Source organism: Ceratotherium simum, chromosome 19 (genome assembly GCF_057802395.1).
Source record: "Ceratotherium simum simum isolate JZ-2026a chromosome 19, ASM5780239v1, whole genome shotgun sequence".
Lineage (NCBI taxonomy): Eukaryota > Metazoa > Chordata > Mammalia > Perissodactyla > Rhinocerotidae > Ceratotherium > Ceratotherium simum.
Genome location: NC_141918.1, coordinates 29,590,976 through 29,600,158, shown reverse-complemented (window position 1 = coordinate 29,600,158; position 9,183 = coordinate 29,590,976).

Here is a 9,183-nt window from a genome sequence, read left to right as displayed (position 1 = left end):
AAAATGGCAGCGTTTGCATGATCTGGGGGTGGAGTTTTCAGCTCCTTGACATCAAAGAGCCACCTATCAGTCATCTGTGCAGGCCCAGTTGATGAGTCAGTGGTATTAACCAGCCTGAACTGGATAAGGATTCAGCTCTAAGTTCTTGGAGAACTTAAGCACTCATTACCATGGTGACCCAAGCGTCAGAGATGTTATCTACAGGGTGGGTTTTAGTAGTGCATTATCTAACTACTTTTGCAAACAGGCAACCAACTGAGTATAGTTAAAGCAAGCTGGCTCCTGGTGTCAGTAGCACCCTGTAATCAAACATATTAATATTTCTTAAGCAAAATGTATGAATATCCACACCAAGTAAGATAAATAACAACAACAATAAAAACTGGTGGAGACTTTGAAGAGAGTTTCCAGTTCTTCCCTTTGTGCTGGGGGTGTGATAGGGAGGCTGTCCTGCTGTAATTTGGGCAAAGCGGTTAATTGATCTTATTTGACCCACAGATTGCTGTGAGACCTGAGGAAATATGGAAACTAATCAGAGAAGCACATACATATAGATAAGGATGTCTGTCGACATTGAAATTGGAACAATTAGAAGCAATCTAAATTTACAACTATATGAAAATGGTTATGTAAATTATGTTATAGATTTATTGTGGAAAATTTTCCAAGTATAAACATTATGTTTTAAAAGAAGAATGATATGGAAAATTCTCATTATACAATATTCAGTGAAAATGGATTTATTTTGATAAGCAATATTTTAAAAAGATGAGATAGTAATAAATCGAAATGTTAATAGCGAGAATTTCTAGATAGTGGGAGTACATGTAAGTTTTATTTCCTCTTTTATCCTTTTTACTTTAAAATATTCTACAATAGGTTGACTTTTTTCATTAGAAGTAAAACAAATGGGGGAGAGAAGTCAAGATGGCGGTATAGGCGGACTCTGAACTCACCTCCTTCCGTGGACACAGCCAGTTTACAACTACTCTTGGAAAAATTACTCCTGAGAGAGAACTGAAAACTGGATAGGAGGAACCCCTGCAACAAACGACAATCCTAATTGAGGTGGAAGAGGCAGAAATTCCCTTCTGGAGAGAAGAAAAACACCACCTTCACAAGCCGCAGTGCTTCACGGCCACCTGGGAGCAATCCAAAGGTATGCAGCCTTCCCTGGAGGAGTGGGGCCCTGATCCGGGGCACATGCCTGCTATAGGCATTTTTTGGACCCAGCAGAACCTAGCCGAGTGGCATAATATCTAACTCTGCTTGCTACGAACAACACTGGGGACTACCCGCAGTAAAGCTGGTTCACAAAAAATTAAAGCCAGCTCTTAAAGGGCCCACGCACAAATTTACCTGTCTCGGAAAGCAACCTAAAATCACCAGAGGCCGGCCCCGTGGCTTGGCGATTAAGTGCGTGCGCTCTGCTGCTGGCGACCCGGGTTTGGATCCCCGGCGCGCACCGACGCACTGCTTCTCTGGCCATGCTGAGGCCGCATCCCGCATGCAGCAGCTAGAAGGATGTGCAGCTATGACATACAACTATCTACTGGGGCTTTGGGGGGAAAATAAATAAATAAATAAAATCTTAAAAAATAAATAAATAAAATAAAATCACCAGAAAGAAAGGTGCACAGTCCTTTGGTGAAAAGAGACTCACCTGATAGGCTCTGGGTGCATCTCGGTGAGAGGTGACACCTCTCCAGGGACTGGGACATTGGCGGCAGCCATTGTTGTGTCTTGGTGTGAGCGTGCTGACACAGATGCTAGCAGATGCCATTGAAGTTCTCCCTGGGGCCTGCTAGCCCAGGGTCTGCCCCACCCACTAGAGCACTGATTTAATCCAGCTCAGCCAGGGCAGGCAGCTGACCTTAGGGACTAGCTCCACCCAACAACAAGCCCTCAGGCAACTTGTGGGCCTGCATAGATTGGTGAACAGATTCTCTACAGCCTGGTGACTGGGTCCACCTCTGTGGGGCAGGATGTGCGCAAGGAGTGGTGGAGAGTGTGGGGTGTTGGTGGAGTGTGTGGGGCTCCTGCCTTGGAGAGACTGGGTCCACTTCAGGGGGTCAGGGTGAGCACGTGGGGCAGGACTGTGTTAACTGTGTGTACTTGTGGGCGCTGGGGCTTGTCAGCTGTAGAAGACTTGTGCTTCTCAAAGACCCACATAGGGGATGGGCCCCACCTTCCAAAGCCTGAAACAGTTGGGTGCTCCCATGGCCTGAGGCCAGCCTCACCCAGCTGCAATCCTCAGAGAGCTGACAAGAGCCTTATAGGCCAGAGGCTTATAGCAATTGTAAGCCCCTGAGCCTAACAACCAGCCACAGTGGGGGTCTACTCACTTAATAGAAAAACTGCAACAGGAATGTGCTATTAGACCTTGCAGCCAACTGTGTTGGTGCTCCCCACACCCAATAAAGAGACTGAAGGGTCCACAACAACCACAGGCAGCTGAGCATTACAACCAGCTGGACAGGGGGACAGCTCAGCCTCCCTGGGCCCCTACGGCAAGAGCAACCCTGTCACAACAGAAGGACACATGTAGCCCACATGGGGGTCACTCCTGGAACACTTGGAACTGGTGACAAGAGGAAAGCACACTGCTGGACCTCATAAGGCATCACTTACATAAGGTCACCTCTCCAAGATCAGGAGATGTAGCTGACCTACCTAATACATAGACACAAGCACAGAGAAAGAGGCAAAATGAGGAGGCAAAGGAATACGTTCCAAGTAAGAAAACAGGACAAAGCCCCAGGAAAGGGGCTACATGAAACAGAAATGAGCAATCTACCTGACAAAGAGTTCAAACTAAAAGTCATAACGATGCTCACTGATCTTGGGAGAAGAATGGATGAACTCAGTGAGAATGTCAACAAAGAAATGGAAGATATACAAAACAACCAATCAGAAATGAAGAATACAATACTGGAAATGAAAAAGTCACTAGAGGGACTTAAAATCAGAGTAGAGGATATAGAAGAGTGGATCAGTGGGCTGGATGAAAGACTAGAATAAATCACTCAAGCTGAAGAGATAAAAGAAAAAAAGAATTAAAAAGAGTGAGGACCATCTATGGGACCTCTAGGACAACATCAAGTGCACGAACATCCGTGTTATAGGTGTCCCAGAAGGAGAAGAGAGAGACAAAGGGGCAGAGAATCTATTTGAAGAAATAATAGCTGAAAACTTCCCCAACTTAAGGAAAGAAACAGACATCCAGGTACAGGAAGCACAGAGAGCCCCAAACAAGATAAACCCAAAGAGGCCCACACCAAGACACATCATAATTAAAATGTCCAAAATTAAAGATAAAGAGAGAATCCTAAAAGCCGCAAGAGAAAGACAAGTTACATACAAAGGAAACCCCATAAGGCTATCAGCTGACTTCTCAGCAGAAACCTTACAGGCTAGAAGAGAGTGGCATGATATATTTAAAGTGCTAGACGGAAAAAATCTGCAGCAAAGAATACTCTACCTGGCAGGGTTATCATTCGAAATGGAAGGAAAGAGAAAATGTTTCTCAGACAAGCAAAAATTAAAGGATTTTGTTACCAAGAAACCAGTTATACAAGAAATGCTAAAGGGACTTATCTAAAGGGGAAAGAGAAGACCACAAATAGGAAAAATTATCTATGTCCATGATAAGATACAAATGCACAAAAAAGAGGTTAGATATGATATCCAAAACATAAAATGTGGGAGGAGGGGAGTTAAAGAGTAGAGCTTTCAGATAGAGGTCAAACTAAAGAGACCATCAACTTAATATAGATTGCTATATCCGTAGATTATTGTATATGAACCCCATGGTAATCATAAACCAGAAACCTATAATAAATATGCAAAAAACTAAGAGAAGGTAACCCAAACATAATACTAAAGAAAGCCATCAAGCCACAGGGAAGAGAGCAAGTGAAGAAGAAAGGAACAGAGAGGAACTACTAAAACACCGAGAAGAAAAAAACAAGTTAAAAAATGGCAGTAAGTACATACTTATCAATAGCTACTTTAAATGTCAATGGACTAAATGTTCCAATTAAAAGGCATAAGGTGGCTGATTGGATTAAAAAACAAGACCCATATATATGCTGCATACAAGAGACACACTTTAGACCTAAAGACACTCAAAAACTGAAAGTGAAGAGATGAAAAAAGATACTCCATGCAAATGACAATGAAAAGAAAGATGGGGTAGCAATACTCATATCAGACAAAACAGACTTTAAAACAGAAATTGTAACAAGAGACAAAGAAGGGCACTACATAATGTTCAAGGGAACAATCCAGCAAGAGGATATAACACTTGTAAATATCTATGCACCCAACGTAGGAGCACCTAAATATATAAAGCAATTATTAACAGACATAAAAGGAGAAATAGACAGTAACACAATAATAGTAGGGGACTTTAATACTCCACTTACACCAATGGATAGATCAATCCCAACAGAAGATCAATAGGAAACATTGGCCTTAAACGATACACTAGAATAGATGGACCTAGTAGATATATACAGAACATTCCATCCAAAAACCAAAGAATATACATTCTTTTCAAATGCACATGGAACATTCTCTAGGATTGATGACATATTATGCCACAAAACAAATCTCCATAAATTTAAGAAGATTGAAATAATAGCAAACATCTTTTCTGACGACAACGGTATGAAACTAGAAATCAACCATAGGAAGAAAATCAGAAAACCCACAAATATGTGGAGATTAAACAAAATGCTACTGAACAACAATTGGGTCAATGAAGAAATCAAAGGAGAAGTCAAAAAATACCTGGAGACAAATGAAAATGAAAATACGACATGCCAGAATTTATGGGATACAGCAAAAGCGGTTCTAAGAGGGAAGTGTATAGCAATGCAGGCCTATCTCAACAAACAAGAAAAATCTCAAATAAACAATCTAACAGTGCACCTAAAGAAACTGGAAAAAGAAGAACAAACAAAGCCCCAAATCAGTAGAAGAAGGGAAATAATAAAAATCAGAGCAGAAATAAATGAAATAGAGATTTAAAAAACGGTAGAAAAAATTAATAAAACCAAGAGCTGGTTCTTTGAAAAGATAAACAAAATTGACAAACCTTTAGCTAGACTCACCAAGAAAAAAAGAGAGAAGGCACAAATAAGTAAAATCAGAAATGAAAGAGCAGAAATTACAACGAACACCTCAGAAATGCAAAAATTATAAGGGAATACTATGAAAAGCTATATGCCAACAAATTGGATAATCTAAAAGAAATGGGCAAATTCTTAGAATCATACAACCTTCCAAAACTGAATCAAGAAGAAATAGAGAGTTTGAATAGACCAATCACCAGTAAGGAGATCGAAACAGTAATCAAAAACCTCCCCCAAAATAAAAGTTCAGGACCAGATGGCTTCCCTGGTAAATTCTACCAAACATTCAAAGAAGACTTAATACCTATCCTTCTCAAACTCTTCCAAAAAATTGAAGAGGAAGGGAAGCTCCCTAACTCATTCCACGAAGCCAACATTACCCTGATACCAAAACCAGCAAGGACAACATAAAAAAAGAAAATTACAGGCCAATAACACTGATGAACATCAATGCAAAAATCCTCAACAAAATACTAGCAAATTGCATACAACAATACATTAAAAAGATTATACACCATGATCAGGTGGGATTTATTCCAGGGATGCAGGGATGGTTCAACATCTGCAAATCAATCAATGTGATACACCACATTAATAAAATGAAGAATAAAAATCTCATGATCATCTCAATAGATACAGAGAAAGCATTTGACAAGATACAGCATCCATTTATGATAAAAACTCTGAATAAAATGGGTATAGAAGGAAAGTACCTCAACATAATAAGGGCCATATATGAGAAACCCACAGCTAATATCATCCTCAACGGTGAAAAACTGAAAGCTATCCCTCTAAGAACAGGAACTAGACAAGGATGCCCACTCTCAACACTCCTGTTTAACATAGTATTGGAAGTCCTAGCCAGAGCAACCAGGCAAGAAAAAGAAATAAAAGGGATCCAAATTGGAAAGGAAGAAGTGAAACTGTCACTATTTGCAGATGACATGATATTATATATAAAAAACCCTAAAGAATCCATGAGAAAACTTTTAGAAGTAATAAACGAATATGGTAAAGTTGCAGGATACGAAATCAACATACAAAAATCAGTTACGTTTCTCTACACTAACAATGAAGCAGCAGAAAGAGAAGTTAAGAATACAATGCCATTTACAATTGCAACAAAAAGAATAAAATACCTAGAAATAAAATTAACCAAAGAGGTGAAAGATCTATACACTGAAAACTATAAAACATTGCTGAAAGAAATTGAAGAAGACACAAAGAAATGGAAAGATAGTCCATGCTCTTGGATTGGAAGAATTAACACAGTTAACATGTCCATGCTTCCTAAAGCAATCTATAGATTCAATGCAATCCCTAGCAAAGTTCCAACATTTTTCACAAAAATAGAACAAAGAATCCCAAAATTTATATGGAACAAGCAAAGACCCCGAATAGCCAAAGGAATCCTGAGGAAAAAAAACAAAGCTGGAGGTATTACACTCCCTGATTTCAAAATATACTATAAAGCTATAGTAACCAAAACAGCATGGTACTGGCACAAAAACAGACACACAGATCAATGGAACAGAATTGAGAGCCCAGAAATAAACCCACACATCTATAGACAGCTAATTTTCGACAAAGGAGCCAAGAACATACAATGGAGAAAAGAAAGTCTCTTCAACAAATGGTGTTGGGAAAACTGGACAGCCACACGCAAAAAAATGAAAGTCAACCATTATCTTACACCATACACAAAAATTAACTCAAAATGGATTAAAGACTTGAATATAAGACCTGAAACCATGAAACTTCTAGAAGAAAACATAGAAAGTAGACTCTTCGACATTGGTTCAGTAACATTTTCAAGCACCATGTCAGACCAGGCAAGAGAAACAATAGAAAAAATAAACAAATGGGACTACATCAAACTGAAAATCTCCTGCACAGTGAAGGAAACCGTCAACAACATGAAAAGACAACCTAACAATTGGGAGAAGACATTTGCAAACCATATATCTGATAAGGGCTTAATCTCCAAAATGTATAAAGAACTCATGCATCTCAACAACAAAAAAACTAACAACCCAATTAAAAAAATGGGCAAAAGACCTGAACAGACATTTCTCCAAAGAAGATATACACATGGCCAACAGGCACAGGAAAAGATGTTCAACATCATTAACTATCAGGGAAATGCAAGTCAAAACTACAGTGAGATATCATCTTATACCTGTCAGAATGGCTATTTTTAACAAGACAGGAAATAATAAGTGTTGGAGAGGATGTGGAGAGAAGGGAACTCTCATACACTGCTGGTGGGAGTGCAAACTGGTGCAGCCACTATGGAAAACAGTATGGAGATTCCTCAAAAAATTAAGGATAGAACTACCATATGATCCAGCTATTCCACTTCTGGGTATTTATCCAAAGAACATGAAAACACGAATGCATAAAGATACATGCACCCCTGTGTTCATTGCAGCATTATTCACAATAGCCAAGACTTGGAAGCCACCTAAGTGCCCATCAAGGGACGAAAGGATGAAGAAGATGTGGTATATATACAGAATGGAATACTACTCAGCCATAAGAAATGATGGTATCCAGCCATTTGTGACAACATGGATGAACATTGAAGGTATTATGCTAAGCAAAATAAGTCAGAGGGAGAAGGTCAAATACCATATGATCTCACTCAGAAGTAGAAGATAAAAACAACAACAACAAAAACAACAACAACAAACAAACACATAGAGACAGAGATTGGATTGGTGGTTACCAGAGGGGAGGAGGGGAGGGAGGAGGGTGAAAGGGATGATTAGGCACATGTGTGTGGTGATGGATTGCAATTGGTATTTGGGTGGTGAACATGATGTAATCAATGCAGAAATAGAATTATAATGATGTATGCCTGAAATTTATACAATGTTACCAACCAATGTTACTGCAATAAAAAAATAAATTAAAAAAAAGAAATAAAGTGTTACTAATTTTAAAATATGCCAAGAAATGGTAGCATATCAAAATATTCAGATAGCTAAATTATAGTTGGTGATTTTCTTAAGTTATGCCTTGAGGTTACCAAAGTATTTAATTAATAGGTTATAAAAGTTTTAAGAAACACTACTTAACCATGTAAATCTACATTGAAGTGATAGCAAAAGAGAAAACCTATCAGGATTTATTAGTCCTTCCAAAATCCATATACTTTTCTTGTGATGACTTTAATGTGTTGCACAGGACAACTTACTTTAAAGTTCTTCTTCTGTGTTTCTAGAATTTAAGGAAAATAATCTGTGTCTATTAAGTGAGGCAAAACTATAATAGTAATACAATTAATTTTTTTGCAAGCTAACTATATGCTAGGTACCCTGCTTTTATTTTTTTTTCAATTATTTTATTGAGGTCATATTGGTTTATAACATTGCGTATTTTCAGGTGTACATTATTATATATCTGTTTCTGTGTAGACTGCATCGTGCTCACCACCAACAGTCTAATTTTTACCCTTCACCATACATATGTACCCCTTTACCCCTTTTACCCACCCCCTCACCCCCTTCCCCTCTGGTAACCACTAATCTGTTCTCTTTATCCCTGTATTTGTTTATCTTCCACACATGAGTGAAATCATACGGTGTTTGTCTTTCGCTGTCTGGCTTTTTTCACTTAGCATAATACCCTCAAGGTCCATTCATGTTGTTACAAATGGGACAATTTTGTCTTTTTTTTTTTTTTTACAGCTGAGTAGTATTCCATTGTATGTATACATCACATCTTCTTTATCCATTCATCAGTTGATGGGCACTTGGGTTGCTTCCACATCCTTGGCTATTGTGAATAATGCTGCAATGAACATAGGGGTGCATACGCCTCTTTGGATTGTTGATTTCAGATTCTCTGGATAAATACCCAGTAGTGGGATAGGTGGATTGTATGGTATTTCTATTTTTAATTTTTTTGAGAAATCTCCATACTGTTTTCCAGAGTGGCTGCACCAGTTTGCATTCCCACCAGCAGTGTATGAGGATTGTCTTTTCTCTGCATCCTCTCCAACATTTGTTATTTTTTGTCTTGGTAATTATAGCCGTTCTGA